This window comes from Canis aureus, chromosome 8 (assembly GCF_053574225.1).
Source record: "Canis aureus isolate CA01 chromosome 8, VMU_Caureus_v.1.0, whole genome shotgun sequence".
NCBI classification, from domain to species: domain Eukaryota; kingdom Metazoa; phylum Chordata; class Mammalia; order Carnivora; family Canidae; genus Canis; species Canis aureus.
In genome coordinates, this window is record NC_135618.1 from 22,925,071 (window position 1) to 22,942,194 (window position 17,124).

General features: G+C 45.6%; 1 long non-coding RNA gene across 2 annotated transcripts in view; it reads left to right on the forward strand.

Annotated features, from left to right (window-relative positions):
- Positions 1–24: 24 nt before the first annotated feature.
- LOC144318487 (uncharacterized) overlaps positions 25–17,124 on the forward strand; it is a 30,157-nt gene continuing 13,057 nt past the window's right edge. The window contains exon 1 of one of the 2 annotated variants that reach the window (XR_013384420.1): positions 25–242. This is a non-coding gene — a long non-coding RNA (uncharacterized LOC144318487). The remainder of the gene's footprint in view (positions 243–17,124) is intronic. The other variant, XR_013384419.1, reaches the window with a different exon arrangement.

The following is a 17,124-nucleotide window of genomic DNA, read 5'->3' on the forward strand; positions in this document are numbered from 1 at the left end:
TTACAGTTCATTGGCTAAAGCTTAGTCACATGGCTAGACCTAGCCACAAAGGAGACTGGGAAATGCAGTCTTTATTCTAGGGAACCATTTAAAAATCAGAGCTTCTGTTACCAAGGGAGTAAAGAATGGATATTGGGCTAAACAATGAGCAATTTCTGCTATGGATATTAAATAATTTGCCCAGCGTTTTCCAGTTGAACTCTGTCTACAGAAGATGTTGGTGACACCAGAGGGGAGAGGAGGTAAGGGCACGGGAATGTGATGAGGTGGGAGCTTAGGGTGATGTCTGCCCTGCGTCCTGGGAGATGGCTCCAGGGGCTCCTGTCTGCTCTGCTGAAAGTCTGGTGGCTTTGCCGTGAGTCTGGTGGACTAGCTAGCCACCTGAGTCTTCACTGCCGCGTGGCTCTGGCCATTGGGCCCGGGGGCTAAGGCTGGCAAGGCAGAGCAGAGAGGAAGAGTGCCAAAGTCAGTGTTGAAAGGGTGGGAAGGGGGAAAGAGTAGAGCAGGTTTCATTTCCTTCCAGCTTCCTGCACTCTCGATTCTCTTCAAGTTGGGTGGACTCGTGGCTCCATTCCACTTGAGCTAATACCTGGCGAGCTTTTACCCCATGGAAGATCGCAGACAGGCCCTGGGGAGATTGTTGGGGAAGGTCATTGCAAAGATGTGACTGCCGGTTGACCTGTGAACTGAACCTGGGCAATCTGAGGCTGAGTAGCAAGAAGACCTGGAATCTGAATCCTGATATTTTGACTCCACATCACAAACAATCAAGATGAATGAAAACAAACCTAAGCAAACCCAGCTCTCTCCAGGGTAGAGACCCCTAATGCCAACACCAGACGTGGGTACCACACCTTACAGTTTACAGAATATCCTCAGTCTCTTTTCCAGGCAATGATCCAGGGCCACTAATGGGTAACGGAGGCATCTCAACCACCAGACCCACTGAGGGCAGGGGCAAACAGCCAGTATGCTTCGGGTAACCCCAGGGGGCAAGGCAGAGCTCAGAATGGTCTCATAGCAAAGGTTTTCATACCAATGGCCTTAAGTTGGCAAGGCGAAAAGGATCTGACCCTCATTGCTCTCTAGGGTACACAAGATTTTGAGGAAATAAAAAATGTTTAACATAGGGATGCCTGGATGACTGTGGTTGAACGTCTGCCTTCGGCTCGGGTTGTGATCCCGGGGTCCTGGGATCGAGTCCCACATCAGGCTACCCATGGGGAGCCTGCTTCTCCTTCTGCCTATGTCTCTGCTTCTCTCTCTGTGTCTCCTATGAATAAATAAAATCCATAAAAACAACATTTAACACAGATATTTAAGCAAGAGTAAATCATTTAGAGCACTTGTAAGTTTTCAGTAACGTGAAGGGTCATTGACTCTGGCAGGTGGGGCAGGCAGGTTCTAAGGAGAAGGGATCCCCCAGAATGTCCTACCACGAAGTTAAGTGCCCGGAACGCTGTGGTGGGCGAGCACTGGGGTTTAGTAGCGTATGCCAATTCCCATACCTTTCATCAGGACAGGAAGAAGGGAATGAGTTTCCAGAAGCCCTCTCAGAAGCTACACTGATGTACCGTTTCCATTCTTTTTGACAGGATTGTTAAGCATCTCTGGGCAGGGCTGTGCTACTGTTTCAGCATTAACAGCCCTTGAAGGGCTCCTGACACCTCTGGGGAGCGGCTGTGGGCTACATCAGCACTATGTGGGTCTGAGCTCTAAAAGGGTGTCTTCCGACCCTAATCCCAACCCCCATCTGGATTTATGGGCTCCCACCTCTGCACAGGGGGCAGGTGGAGGGGTTACTCAGGTTCATCAGCGGGATGATCAGCCTCTGGCTGGAGCTGCTGTTACATAAGTTGGGACTCTGCTTAAAGCCCCAGGTCTGTGAGAGTCCCCCGTTTTGCACAACCCTAGGGCAGAAGCCACATCCTCATTGTGTAAATTCGGTTTTGACCGCAGACCAACCAACCAGCCAGTGCTTTGCTAGACAAGGAGGCAAGGAGGGGCCTGACCCACTGAGGAGTGCTTTCTTTTAATAAAGAGGGAGTTTTTTTTTTTTTTTTTTTTTTTGAGAGTGGGGATCAAGGGCCTCAGGATTTCAGATTAGAACACTGTGTGAGAGATTTCGTCTTGCAAGCTGTTAGGTCACTGTTTCAACAGGTGATGAAAATGAACAACTGGTTAAAATGCTGGTGCAATGCTATTATAAACATTTTAATTTGGACACATCCTTAGAAAAACTCATCCTTAGAAAAATTGGCAAAACAATTTATGGAAACAACTCACGGTTGGCCAGTGAATTGAATTAATACACATAAAACCTGGGGGGGAAATTCTAAGAGCTGAGTTGAGAGAACAGTGGATGGTAGAAATAAACCGTTTTTTTTTTTTTTAATCTTGAAGCTATAATAAAAGTGAATTCAATAAATAGGCTACAGGATTCATGGAATTGAGTCATAAGAAAAACAAACACAAAATCCTGTGGTTCAGGCTACGTAAAGATAAGCAATTCAGAGTCTGTTTCTTTAATTACAGGCTCTTTCCTGTTTATACAAAGAGTATGTCAAGGAATTGATGCAAATATGCTTCTGCCCACTATTCTCTTATTTCCCCTTTCTCGCTAAAATTACTTGCTGCAGCAGTTGTACGAATTGAATGAGATTCTTTAAAAAAAAGGTGGGGGGGACACCTGGGTGGCTCAGTGGTTGAGTGTCTGCCTTTGGCTCAGGTCGCAATCCTGGGGTCCTGGGATTGAGTTCTCCATTCAGGCTCCCTACGGGGAGCCTGCTTCTCTGCCTATGTCTCTGTCTTTCTCTGTGTCTCTCATGAATAAATAAATAAAATCTTTTTAAAAAAAGAAGAATGAGATACTATGTGTCACTAAGCTTCATGGGAAAGAAAAACTAAATAAATGCAGTTAAATTGAAATGAATAGCACATTTTTGTTCTTTCTTCTCCTTTTTCCATCCTCCTCTGCCTTGTTGGTTCTTCTTGAGAACTACATCCCTGGGCCAGTGCTCTTGTAGCCCTGCTTTCCAGGAACTTTGCTCATTTGTATACTCAGTCAATATTTATTCAGTTCCTATGATGTATCAGGCTCTCTCCAGGGCCCTGGAGACTCCATGTTTAAGGATGACAAAGTCCCTGCTTACATTTGAGGGTAATAATCGAACAGATGAATAATTCTGTGGTATAATTTCAAGTCCTGTAAAGTGCTATGAAGAAAGAAGAGGAGAGTAATGGGATAGAGACCAGCAGGTGGGGGATATTTTATGTGGAAAGACCAGGGTACCCTCTCTAGACAAGACAGAGCAGTGTCCTGAATGAGGTAAGGAGTAAATCCACAGGAGGATCTGGGCAAAGTACATGGCAGAGGCAAAAGAAATAGCAGGTGCAAAGGCCCGGAGGTGGGACACAAAATTGGTGTGATCTTACGAAAACAAAAAGGCCAGTGTGGCTGGAGTGGAGTAAGCTGGGGAGAAGGTTGTTGGTGAGGAGCCTAGAGGCATGGCCAGGGGCCAGGCCACATAGGGCCTCGTGGGGCATGCTAAGGAGTTTGTTCAGAGTGTGTTTTAGGGGACTAAAGGTTATTGTAGGGTTTGAGTCACAATACTGTTTATATGTTTTAAAAGGATCAGTCTGTCTACTGGAGAATACAAAAGGGCAAAATAGAAGCAGAAAGGCCACTTAGGGTGTTAATGAAGAGAAGGAGAAGCAATGTAACATAGTGGTAAGACTCTGGAGCCAGACTGCTGGGGTTTGAGGCATGCCTATGCCATTAAGGAGCAGTGTGAACATAGCCAAGTTAAATAACTCCTCTGTGCCTCAGTTTCCTGATATGTAAAATGGAGATGATAATAGTAAGGTGTGCTACCTTGCGCAACTCCAGGTGGAATCAGCCCCTGGAGCCCAGTGAACACATTGTGAATGTTACCACTTGGAGTTGTGCAACACAGCGGTCTTAGTAATGATTTCTATCTTGGGTTAAATAGTCAAACACAGAAAAAGTGCCTAGGACAATGCCTGGCACCCCAGAAGAGCTTATTAGCTACTATTTGTGGTCGTGGTGAGAGACAATGGTAGCGTGAATGTAAGTGGCAACAGCAGTGGTGCTAAGTGCTCAAGTTTGAAATAAAATGTAAGGAAGAGCCTGTGCTAGGTCCCAGGGGCACACCGGCCCTGATGATGACACTCAGGGGTACATCTTTGCCAAGACTTCTAGGTGGGTTTTTTCAGTCTGATTCATTTTGGAGCTGGGTTTTTTTTTAGCATCTTCCCCACCAGTATGTTTCCCACCTAAATTGATGAATGTATGTAATATGTAATTGATAGAGTGAATGTGAGAGTTAAGCAAGACACTGCATGTAAGTCCCCCACCATAGTGCCCAGTGTATTTTATGTTGCTTTTTTTTAAAAAAAAAATTTATTTATTTATTCATGAAAGACACACACACAGAGAGAGAGAGAGAGAGAGAGGCAGAGACATAGGCAGAGGGAGGGAGCAGGCTTCCTGCAAGGAGCCCAATGTGAGACTCGATCCCAGCTCCTGGGATCACACCCTGAGCGGAAGGCAGATGCTCAACTGCTGAGCCACCCAGGTATCCCACATTTTACGTTTTAATCAATGTAAGCTGTCATCATCACCATCATCACCACATCGCCATCTGAGTGCTCAGTGTTCCTACAGAACCCACGTACATACACCTCTATCTCCACAGGAGAGACCTCAGTGGTTTTCCCCTGTTGTGACGATAGTTAAAGAGTGCAGAGCCTTCAGGAATTACTGTCTTGAGGCCACAGTGTCCCTGAGGTCTTTTCGGTAGTTCCTGAGATGCCTGTCCTTGTCCTGATGCCTTGACCTTTCATGGCCCCCAAAGGGCTCAAATAAGAACCAGTCCAACCAGGAAAAGAAGCACCAGAACACGTAGAAAAGCATATGATATGATTCATTTTTATTTCATCGATCTCACCAATCCTGGAACCCAAGTCAACCATTTGAGAATAAGAAATTTGTTTAGGTTCTATTCTTTTTTCTCACCCACTTGGCCCCAGTGAATCTCAGACACGAGTGTTGGAGGTGGCAGGGGCAGCCAGCAGGCCCTAGAGCGCAGACGCCTAACTCCTCCAGGTGTCCCTCAGCCCCCAGCACGGCGGCCTTGGGGTAGGGAGCGTGGGCAGCTCTAGGTGGCCGCTCTTCCCCTTCAGCCCTTAGGTTCCAGTCATATTGCTGTCTGATTGCTCATGCATGAGGTAATCTCCCCATTTTATTTGTTCTTGGAGGTGTGAGCTATATTAATTCCTTCTCAAAAGTCATAAAGATGAGGCCCCAGCTAATAACTCAACATAAAAAGAGGCACCATTCTGTCGTTCTCGGGCTCGCCGTGGGCCGCTCATCATGGGAATGACGCAGCCTCTGGCTCCTGTGTTAGTCAGCTTTGACTGTCCTTGGTCTTGACTCAACACTGGCTGGGACAACGCAGGAGTGATAGGGGCTGTATCCAAATGTGTTAGCGGGTAACCGTTTCCTTGACCTACCCGGGTACTCTGCACACTCTCGGCGTCCTCCCCGGCCCTTCCTGTCCTCTCTCTCTCCCTCTTTCTCTGGGTGTGTCTGTCCCTTCCTGTCCTAGTCCCTTCCTGCTCACCTGCCTGCTTCTCTCCGCTCTCTTTTGGATCCCTTTCCTAATCCCTCTCTTCCTCTTGCTCCCCTTCTCTCCTGCCTCAGCCCCTATGGTGGTTCACCGAGAGTGTGCAGGGTCAGGTGAGAGCTCCAGCGGTGACGGGACTGAGCCAACCAACTTCATGTCTGTATCTGCCGGGTCAGGATGATTCTAGTGACTTTGGCCATGCATTTGGCCAGGCGCTCCTTGAATGTTAAAGGTTCACTTGAAATTGGCCAAGAGGGTATTTGGAAAACAGTAAGTGCTCACTAAGCCTTGCCCAAAGCAGGATGCTGAGAGCTGGGGAGGAAACGGGAACTGGATGTGGCCCTTCCAGGAGCTTCCAGTCTAGGTAGCCAGGGAGTTGAGGGACCACATGTGGTCTCCCGGGAAATAGGAGACTAAAGACAGGCAGACAGTGCCAGACAAGCATATGATATGATAAGACAGTGCAGGTGGTGCCAGCTGGTGCATTCCAGAAGGCATCAGCTGCTGTTACCTTTGGAGTTTGGCCTGGATGGAACTCTGGCAGCCAGACAGAAGAGGAGACCAGGGATCCAGCTGCAGAAGGGGGAACATCTGCCCATGGCCATGAGGTTCCTCGGGCCGCTTGGGCTGGAGCTTAATGAGGAGCCCCTTCTTTTGTTGAACCCCTGCACTGGCACCCCTCTCTGCCCCCTCTCCAAGACTGAGGAAGGGACCCCAAATCAATGCGTGCAGATTTCCTGAGGCACGGAGTTAGCACTGATGAGCCGGACCTTCTGCTGCAAAGCCTCATGAAGCCACAGTGTCCTACAGCTGGGTGACCCACTCTCCATCCTCAACAGGGACAGTGACTCAGTAAAGTCGGTCCTGCTAGTTTCTTTCTTTTTAAAGAAACACACAGAGAGAGACAGAGACACAGGCAGAAGGAGAAGCAGGCGCCCTGCGGGGAGCCTGATGCGGGACTCGATCTCAGGACCCCGGGATCACACCCTGGGTCAAAGGCAGAGGCTCAACCACTGAGCCATCCAGGCGCCCCGCTCTCTCTAGTTCTTAATACTTATCAGCTGAATTGGCTTAGCTGCTCAGAAGCCGATTACTGAAACCTGCAGCATCAGCCCCTTTCCCCCCAGGCTGAGGACATCACACACGTTAGCGTCCGATGCTCCGGGGGCACGAGGTGAGGTGGCCGGCTGGAGGCAAGCGGAGAAGGAAGGGGGTTGGTCCGTGCCCGTGTGTCCACCCCAGGCAGGTGGCGATCCACCCAGATGAACACTGTTTATGCTGCGTGGACATGGAATTCCTTGTGTCACTGCTTTTATGAGAAGGATGGGCCAGGATCTTTCTGGGGAATGGCTGGGAGACTCCCGTGGGTTCCTAAGGTGGGTCCTTGTGGTTCTGCAACTTGGTGAGGGCAGAGGACGGAGACAGTCTTTCCTGAGCCCTGGCATTTCTAGATGTTCTTCGGGGAAGGAAAGCAAGGAGGGTGGCAGTCCTGAGGAGAGCCAGTCCGCTTCCCCCAGGAGGCCAACTGTTGGTGCGCAGAGGGGAAGACCAAGGGGTTGGCAGAAAGGACTTAGTGTGGCATTTGCCGAAGCAACTCTCGACTTCCTTCAGGAAGAAAGCCCCCATGTTATAATCTTGATGACTTCCGTCCCCTCCCCCCAACAACTTTGCACAAAGTATCCCCCGAAAATATGCTCACGGAGGCTTGTTCGCTTAGTCACGTCTTCCTTATGGGTGATGGTCTCCCTATTTCGTTTCACTTCCTTTGATGACTCACAGGTTGCCTTGAAAGTTGCACTTTTGCACCTTGGAAGATAATTTTATAACACCACAGCTGTTCCCCGGCCTGTGTGCTGTGTGACTTAGTGTTATAAGTGTGATAACAATGTCTGAAACCAAAGTTCATGGCCCAGATTAGTGGATATTTAGGACGGAGTTCCTGGTTCCATTTCCAGATTTCCCTCTCCCTCAATTGGGTATTTAGAAAATGTCTAAATAGCAATGTAATCATAATCATAATCATAATCATAATCATAATCATAATCGGGATGCCTGGGTGGCTCAGTGGTTGAGCGTCTGCCTTCGGCCCAGGGCATGATCCTGGAGTCCTGGGATCAAGTCCCATATAGGGCCCCCTGCATGGAGCCTGCTTCTCCCTCTACCTGTGTCTCTGCCTCTGTCTCTCATGAATAAATAAATAAAATCTTAAAAAAAATAATTAATAATACTAATAAGACTAACTTGATTTACTTCTGTTTCTACTACTAAAAAAAAAAAAAGAGAGAGAGAGAGAGATTTTCCAGGTTCCACATTTCAATAGCAATAAAGTAACACAATGAGTCCTGGAAGCAAGGGAGAGAGGGGGGTAAGTGTTTCTAATATTTAATGACTATCTGTGATGTGCCAGGCACCATGAAGGCTTTGCATACATTTTAACCCTCACAGGAATGGGGTGTTAAAAAGTGTGATGGGTCTCATTTCACAGTTGAAGAATGTAGGGCTCAGAAAGATTAAGTGCTATGTACAAGTTCTCACGGGCAACAGAAGACGCAGCCAAGACCATGGTCTGCATCTGCATGGCCAGGCTCCTTCCCAGCACAACAGACTGTCCACAAAACCCAGCATGACTTCCTCTGCCACTGGAGTCTCCCTTGACCTTCTAGCTATACGGGCAATGGCCACTGCCTTTCTTGTAGTGTCGATGCAACCTATCTCTATTCTTGTCTGTGGAAAAGCAGAATTATCTACTTAATGATAAAAAAAAATTTTTAGATATAATGGTTTTATAATTTATAGACTTTTGAATCCATGTGACTTACTTTTTACCACAACCCTGTATGATAGGTATCATCGTTTGGGATTATGGTAAACACCTGTGGTATTTGACGGCTGGTGTCCATTTTTTTTTTTTTTTTTCTTTTTTCTGGCATCACTCTTCTTTCACCAAAGTCCATGTGTTTTGTCTGAGGCTGCACCACCCACTGGTCTAGACCCCAACCTAGCCAGTGAGGGCACATCATCTCTGATTGGTTTAGAGGTGAGCACATCAGATGAGCACACTGGGCCAATCAGAGCAAATGGGAGTCAGCTCCAGAACTTTGGTGAGGCCCATGCTCAAGTGGTACTCTTTTTGTGGTGGTGCCACTGATTGTCTTTGCCTGATTTGGGAAAGCCTGGGCTGAGAATGGAACTGAGACAGGGGAAAGTAGAGCTGAAGAAGAGGCAGGGAACAGGTTTTGATGACAGTATTTGGGCCCCCAGGTCCAGTGGTGCTCTAAGTCCCAGGAACCTGGACTTTTCAATGTATTATGCTGAGAAATTTGCTTTTGCTTAATCTACTTTGGATTGGATTGGTTTTCTTTTTTAAGATTTTATTTATTTATTCATGAAAGACACACACAGAGAGGCAGAGACATAAGCAGAGGGAGAAGCAGGCTCCCTGAAGGGAGCCCGATGTGGGACTCGATCCCGGGACTCCAGGATCACACCCTGAGCTGAAGGCAGACGTGTAACTGCTGAGCCACCCACCCAGGTGTCCTTGGATTGGGTTTTTATCATTTTATTATATATTATTCAAGCTCTTGTTCCCCATCATCAAAGGAAATTTGATTGAGGTCATTGTCTTCATCATCGTCAACCTTATTGACTGCTGTGGAATCTGGGAACAAAAGCATCTAGCCTCAGAGATTTCATATCTGTTATGGGGTGACAGGGTGTGGAGAGGGAGTGGGTGCTGATAATAGCATAAGGTATTACGGACTACAGATTGCACTTAAATCCACCCTCCCATTATGCTGAGTGAAGTAAGTCAATCGGAGAAGGACAAACATTATATGGTCTCCTTCATTCAGGGAATATAAAAAATAGTGAAAGGGATTAAAGGGGAAAGGAGAGAAAATGAGTGGGAAATATCAGAGAGGGAGACAGAACATGAGAGACTCCCAACTCTGGGAAATGAATAAAGGGTAGTGGAAGGGGAGATGGGCCGGGGGATGGGGTGACTGGGTGATGGGCACTGAGGAGGGCATTTGACGGGATGAGCACTGGGTGATATGCTATCTGTTGGCAAATTGAACTCCAATAAAAAAATATACCCCCTCCTACAAAAAAAAAAAAGGAAGGGAGAAAAAAATAAATCCACCCTCCCTCTTTCCCTTCCTTCTTCCTTCTCCTTGATTTCTCCCTCATTGGAAAGGATAAGAAGGAGCCCAGAGAACTGACAGAACAGGAGAGGTAGAAGGGAGAAGTGGTGTTTGGGGACATTGTTGAAAAGGAAATAGGACCTCCATGTGAAATGCACATTAGGCAATATCAGATGTAACACAAAATAGTTGGTGAGAGATCGGATATGAAAACACACCTTTCGGTGGCATGCACAGAGGTGAAAGATGTCCAAAGCCTATGCAAGGAAGGGAACGCAGGGCACTAGCACTGAGCCATAGAAAACACGATGAGTTAGCACCAGGATCATTCAAGGGAAAGCTCCCGTAGACAAGTTTACTTTAGAACACAGAGTAGGTGTGTCTTCAAATACATATATCGATTTTCAGAAAATGCAGACTCTTGCTAAGGTAATAAAATGTAGTATTTCCTGCATCACTCATTAATTTCTTTGGCAGCTGAAGAACATGTGAGTATTTAGGACAAAATGCCTTCAGCAATTTTGAAAATAATTTCAGAATGTCAGAGAATTACTCTACTTTTCATATGTAATTTTGTATGGACTAAATTTGGAATGAAAACAAAACAAAATGCCCACTCAAGTGATAAGACTGTGGTATTATTGTAGAGCAGAGCCTCGTGTAAATCAAGAGTCTTTTAATTATTACTTAATTAGTTGATTATTTTGAGAAGCCTGTAGCCTTGAAAGTATATCACATGAGAAGATAGTACACTGACTAGAACTGTTACTGCAAATTTGTATGTATGGATTTTGTTTTTTCCTGGTTTCATGGAGCCAACCCTTATTTATCTAGAAAAAGAGAGAGAGGAAACAGGGGGGCATATCACATTCCTAAATTTATAAATTAATTTATAAAATTAATTTATTTAATTTATAAATTAAATGCTGGTCTCCTGGACAATTGTAGTAGAGCAAGAGTCATGTTTTCAAGGCCACTTGATTTTCACTGCATTTCCCTACTTTCCCCTGGGTAAACGCCCTGCCTCCGTGTCACAGGCTCTCTGTACACATTTATTGAGGATGAGGCTGATGATGGCATCAGTCCTTTTCCAACAAAGTCCCCTGAAGATAAAACTCAGGTTGGCTGTGCAGAGTTCCAGCCTGGATCCAGAGCGGAGCACAACTCTGAGGGCCGGGACCCACACAGGAGTGCACTTGACATCTGAGATGCTACTTTTCTCACAGTGCAGAGCTGTCCCCTCACTGCAGGATGTTTAGCATCCCTGGCCCATTCACTAAATGCTGGCAATACTCCCCAACCCCCATCACCGTATCACCACCGTATCACCACCGCATTTCCAAGGGCCCTCCAAGAAGTACTATTCCTCTTTCTTAGTTGATAACTGCCAGGGGATCACCTCTTTGGATCTGAAGATGTTAGCTCTGGGGAACTCAGAGGGTTAAGTGTTAAAAGATAAACTGAGGCATAGATCAAAATTTTAAAGAGTTTATTTGAGCAAAAATTGATTTCCAAGAGGCAGCGCCAAACCAGAAATTGTCAAAAGTGCTTCGAGGACAGGAACTGAGGGTATATGTACTTGGGGAGACTTATATAAAAAAGTAGAGGAGCAAAGATAGGAAATTACGTGTTTGTAGCTTAAAATCTAGTTGGCTGTTTGTGGTTGGTTGTCCTTAGGGTTTGATTTCATAATCTTGAGGCACTTTCAGGCTTAGATTTGGGTAGCTCTCCATAGGCTGTCATGACATTAGAGCCTCCCCCCAGTCTAACGGCCTCCTCCTTTAATTAACCTAAGAGACCTACATGCCTAACCCAACCTTAGGCCACCATCCATTTCTGCTATGGACATGTTCCTTTCATCTCTTTGGTTGTCAGGCAGAAATAGCAGGTATATTAGGATCTCATTCAAGACCACTGTCCATCTGACTTTCCTTCTACATTATATACAAATACTGTAGACCTTCTGCATTAGAATTAAGACTTTGGAGTTATTCCCCGAGATGGAAAATTTCCAGAGATGCAGAAGCCTAGGAAGTGGTATGGAGCTAAAAAGATATAGGGAGCAGTAGCCCTTTCTTGGAGCAACACACAGCTTATGAAACCCTTCTTGCAGTGGAGGTGTGCTGAGATGCACCCACTTTGCACTTACCCTGACTCTGCGACTTTCCAGGCGTGCTGCTTTATTTCCTGGTGATCCTGAGGTCTGGGGCCCGTAAAGTGCAGAAACTGTCATTAGCTATGCTACTGTATTACTGAGAAAAGATATTTGAAGGATTTTTTTGGGGGGGCGGGTAACAGAACTTGGCTTTAGTGGTGGGATACATGGGATGTCCAGGTCTGCTATCCTAAGAGTATTAAGCTGTGGTTTCCACAATCTTTGCAAGGCCACATGGCTGGCCATCTCACTGTCAAGTATACTGGATCAAAATGCCAATCTGGGCAGTTGCTTTAAGGTGCCTTATAACTGCTTCCTTAGATATAATAACTTATCTTAAAAGATATAATAACTTATTTAGAATGGAGCAACCACTCGGCCCCCAGGAATATAATTATTTGGACCACCAAAAGCAGTGTAGAGGATTGTTGATGGTCTCTAGAAACTTGGAGAATGTAATGTAATGATAAAGAGGAGAACAGTCATTGGCATTCTGGATTCAAGTCGTAGGTTTACCCTCCCGGCTGTGTGACCTTGGGAAAGTTATTTAACCTCTCCTATCCTACCATTCTCAGGTGTAAAATAAGAACGGTAATAATACAATGAGGATTAGGACAGGGCGTTGTTGAGAGGATTACGTGAAATAAAGTACATGAAGAATTTTGTCCATTCCTGGCATGTATTTATTACTCAATACTTTGCAGTTATTACGATATTCCCTACAGAAAGAAGAATGGGCACTTGAGAAAGTAAAGCTTTTGTGGGAGAGAGAAAGTAAGGGGAAAAGGGAGGTGAGGCCAAAGAAGTAAAAACCCTTTCTATACATTACATTACAAATGTATTTTACTAATGTTAACAAAATATTGTTACATTTTGTCATACAGTTTCAGAGAAAAATAGGAGCATAGGAAAAAAGCAAAAACTTGTGGTGATGTGTATGGAGTTATTCAAAGAACTAGCTTTAAGAAGCAAGAATTCGAAAGCCTTTGAGTTAAGATGCTAGTATTTATAGCAGGTCAACTTGCCCATCAAGAAGCCCCATTAATCCAGATTCTTTAGAGATCTGAGGGATTTCTTACATTCCTCTAGGGGCGGCTGCATGAGCCCCACTTAAGGGCAGAGACTCCAAGGCCCCAGATTGCATCGAGGATAACAAAGCCACCTTCTGGACAGCCACAAGGAGATCAGAGATTGCGTCTCTCAAAAAGCAGGAGATGGCTGCTCACGGGGCAGCGCTGTGTAGGGTTAATACCCAAAGAAATACATGTGGGCTGAACTTGATTTTAACTTGAAAAGAAGAAAAACCTGCTGACAGTTGTATTTCCGATTAGAAAGCCCTGTGGGAGGGTGGGTCTAAGGAGTTTCTAGGAATGAATGACAGACAAGAGATATGCCACATGTCTGGCAGTAAGGAAGGAAGGTCTCAGATTGGCACTTACCTACCATCCACTGAGACCCATTTCTCCTTCAGGGCCCTTGCCAGTCTCCTCTCTTCCGAGAAGCATTTATTAATGCTGCCCATGCTGAAAATGATGATGAGAGCATATTAATAGTAACTAGTCATTACCATTCATTTCAAACCCACCAGGTGCTAGGCACCATGCTAGGAGCTTACCACATAATATCTATTTCTTAACAATCCAATCCTAGAAACAGTCTAACATGCTTTACACGTATCCTCTCTAATTCTTACAACAGGCAAAATAAGTTTATCATCTTTTGCAGATGAAGAGGTGTACGTAGAGAGGCTGTAGTATGCCTAGGGCCCCACGGCCTGCTGCAGCTGGAGCTGGCATGTGGACCCTGGCCTTCCCGAGGGCAAGGGTGTATTATATCCACACAACATGACCCCATAGCCCATTGTTCTGCAGGAGATCCTCCGCAAATGTTGATTTATTAAATGATTCAAATTAATATTTGCCATCTATACCCAGGGATAGTACTCTATGACGTGCCTTTGTGTGTACATCCTAGGAGTGGCAAAAAAAAGAATGTGGACGTGGTCTTTGAGAGTGCTCCGGGCACCAGCACCCATTTGCCCTGTGCTGCCAGCAGCTGACCCTCTCTCACATCTCAGAGGATGCCAGGATTTAGAGCTGGAACTGTCCTCACAGACTATCTGGCCCTACCCTCCTCATTTTATAGATGTAGCCATCCATTAATCTATAGGTCTATGGCCTTTATGAGTGAGGCCCAAAGAGGCTGAGTGAGTCAACTAAGGTCACACAGCTAGTGAGTGGCCAGGAGGGGCCATGAATGTAGGTCACCTCCCAGACCCACATCTAGGCCCTTTTCCATTATACAACAGCAAGAAAGGGTGTGAGGGAACGTTAGGGCAGAAGGGGTCTGGTCTTTCCTAGCTGATGACAGTGAGGCTGTGTGTCCTGCCGTGGAGCTGAGCTAGAGTAACACAGAGCACTTACTTGCCCACCACGGTCTGCCCAGGAAGCACTTAGCAGCAGCCCAAGGTGCATCTTTGGGGCACGGAGATGCCTGTCTGGACCATTTTGTCTGCCAAGAGTCAGGCCTCAGGCAAAGGTTTATTTTCTGAAAGTATAATTGTGCATGCTTTCCTAAAGACCTGTTGTGATGTTCACCCAAACAGGCTAGATTATTTCTGGCTTGCTTTGCTTATTTCAGCTTTCAACTATTATCCTCGTTTAAACATTCCAGGACAAACCATAGTTGTGGACATCTAGGTTAATTATTTTATTTTTCAAATTAAAAAAAAAAATTTTATTGGAGTTTTATTTGCCAACATATAGCATAACACCCAGTGCTCATCCCGCCAAGTGCCCCCCTCAGTGCCTGTCACCCAATCACCCCTCCCCTTCCATTACCCCTTGTTTGTTTCCCAGAGTTAAGTGTCTCTCATGTCCTGTCACCCTCTCTGATATTTCCCATTCATTTTCTCTCCTTTCCCCTTTAATCCCTTTCACTATTTTTTATATTCCCCCGAATGAATGAGACCATATAATGTTTGTCCTTCTCCGATTGAGTTGCTTCACTCAGCATAATACCCTCCAGTTCTATCCATGTCGAAGCAAATGGTGGGTATTTGTCTTTTCTAATGGCTGAGTAATATTCCATCGTGTATATAAGACGATATCTTCTTTATTCATTCATCTGTCAATGGACACCGAGGCTCCTTTCACAGTTTGGCTACTGTGGACATTGCTGCTATAAACCCTGGGGTGCAGGTGTCCTGCTGTTTCACTGCATCTGTATCTTTGGGGAAAATCCCCAGCAGTGCAATTGCTGGGTCGTAGGGCAGATCTATTTTTAACTGTTTGAGGAACCTCCACACAGTTTTCCAGAGTGGCTGCACCAGTTCACATTCCCACCAACAGTGCAGGAGGGTTCCCCTTTCTCCGCATCCTCTCCAACATTTGTTGGTTCCTGTCTTGTTAATTTTCCCCATTCTCACTGGTGTGAGGTGGTATCTCATTGTGGTTTTGATTTCTATTTCCCTGATGGCCAGTGATGCGGAGCATTTTCTCATGTGCTTGTTGGCCATGTCTAGGTCTTCCTCTGTGAAATTTCTGTTCATGTCTTCTGCCCATTTCATGTTAGATTGTTTCTTTGCTGTTAAGTTTAGTAAGTTCTTCATAGATCTTGGATACTAGCCCTTTATCTGATATGTCATTTGCAAATATCTTCTCCCATTCTGTAGGTTGTCTTTTACTTTTGTTGATGGTTTCTTTTGCTGTGCAGAAGCTTTTTATCTTGATTAAGTCCCAATAGTTAATTTTTGCTTTTGTTTCTCTTGCCTTCATAGATGTATCTTGCAAGAAGTTGCTGTGGCCAAGTTCCCAAAAAGGGTGTTGCCTGTGTTCTCCTCTAGGATTTTGATGGATTCTTGTCTCACAATTAGATCTTTCATCCATTTTGATGAAAAGTTTATCTTTGAGTTTATCTTTGTGTATGCTGTAAGAGAATGGTCCAGTTTCATTCTTCTGCACCTGGCTGTCCAATTTTCCCAGCACCATATATTGAAGAGACTGTCCTTTTTCCAGTGGATAGGTTAATTATTTTAAAATATGAAACTGAAAATCATTTTATTGGATAAAGTGTCTTTTTCACAACCTGTACCAAGTTTCATGGCTTTTTCTTTCCAGAAGGAAATGGTCCTATACAATAGAAGATCAAAGATCAACACATTCGTGGCTGTGTGTTATTTGCAAGGCGTGTGGAAAACAGCTAAGGCTGTGAGAATGAGCTTCTGCCCTCAAGGGATGTACAGTTTAGTTGGGGAAAAATAACAGTGGCTGGCAGTATTGAATACTTCACAGGGGCCAAGTCCAGAGGGGACTGGGTCCCTCCTGGGGCAAATCATCTGTGACATTTAATTTTTTTTTAAAAATTTTTATTTATTTATGATAGTCACAGAGAGAGAGAGAGAGGCAGAGACACAGGCAGAGGGAGAAGCAGGCTCCATGCACCGGGAGCCCGACGTGGGATTCGATCCCGGGTCTCCAGGATCGTGCCCCGGGCCAAAGGCAGGCGCCAAACCGCTGCGCCACCCAGGGATCCCCATCTGTGACATTTAAAGCCATTTCCTAGCAAACTTTTCGTGCCTGGGCAGAGGGGCCTGATTAACCTCCTCCCCTCTCCCATTCCATTTGGTGCTTCCTTTTCCAAAAACACAAGGGTGCTACCTGTGTGAGTTGGCCAGGCTGCTCTGGGGAGAGAATCTGGCCAGAAAATCTGGAGCCTGGCTAGATCCCAACAACACCACACCCAGGTCTGGGCACCTTCCCCATTTCTCCACATTGCTCGGGGAGGAGAGGTGAGCTTGCCTGATGTGACTCAGGCCAAGGAAGTGAAAGGCCCAGACACAGTGGTTCATCAGTTTCTCCCAGGTCTTAACCCATGCTTACTAACCTGGGAGCATGGATAGACTCTGAGACCTCGAGGCAGTGACTGGGAGTCTCTGGGGACCAGGAGTCTGAGACCTGTGGGTGACAAATATCACTTGATTTCATTTCAAGTGCCAGCACTTTTTTTTCTCTTCTTTTTCCTTCTTTTACTATTTAGGAATTATTCAGTTAGGGTTATAAGAAACAGCACTCCTTGAGCTTATTCCCAAGCTTAGCTCTACCCAAGATGTTTCAACATCTTCCTGGTTCCCTGCCCTCTAATTATGTGCGATAAATAAATGCCATGACCAAATATTATC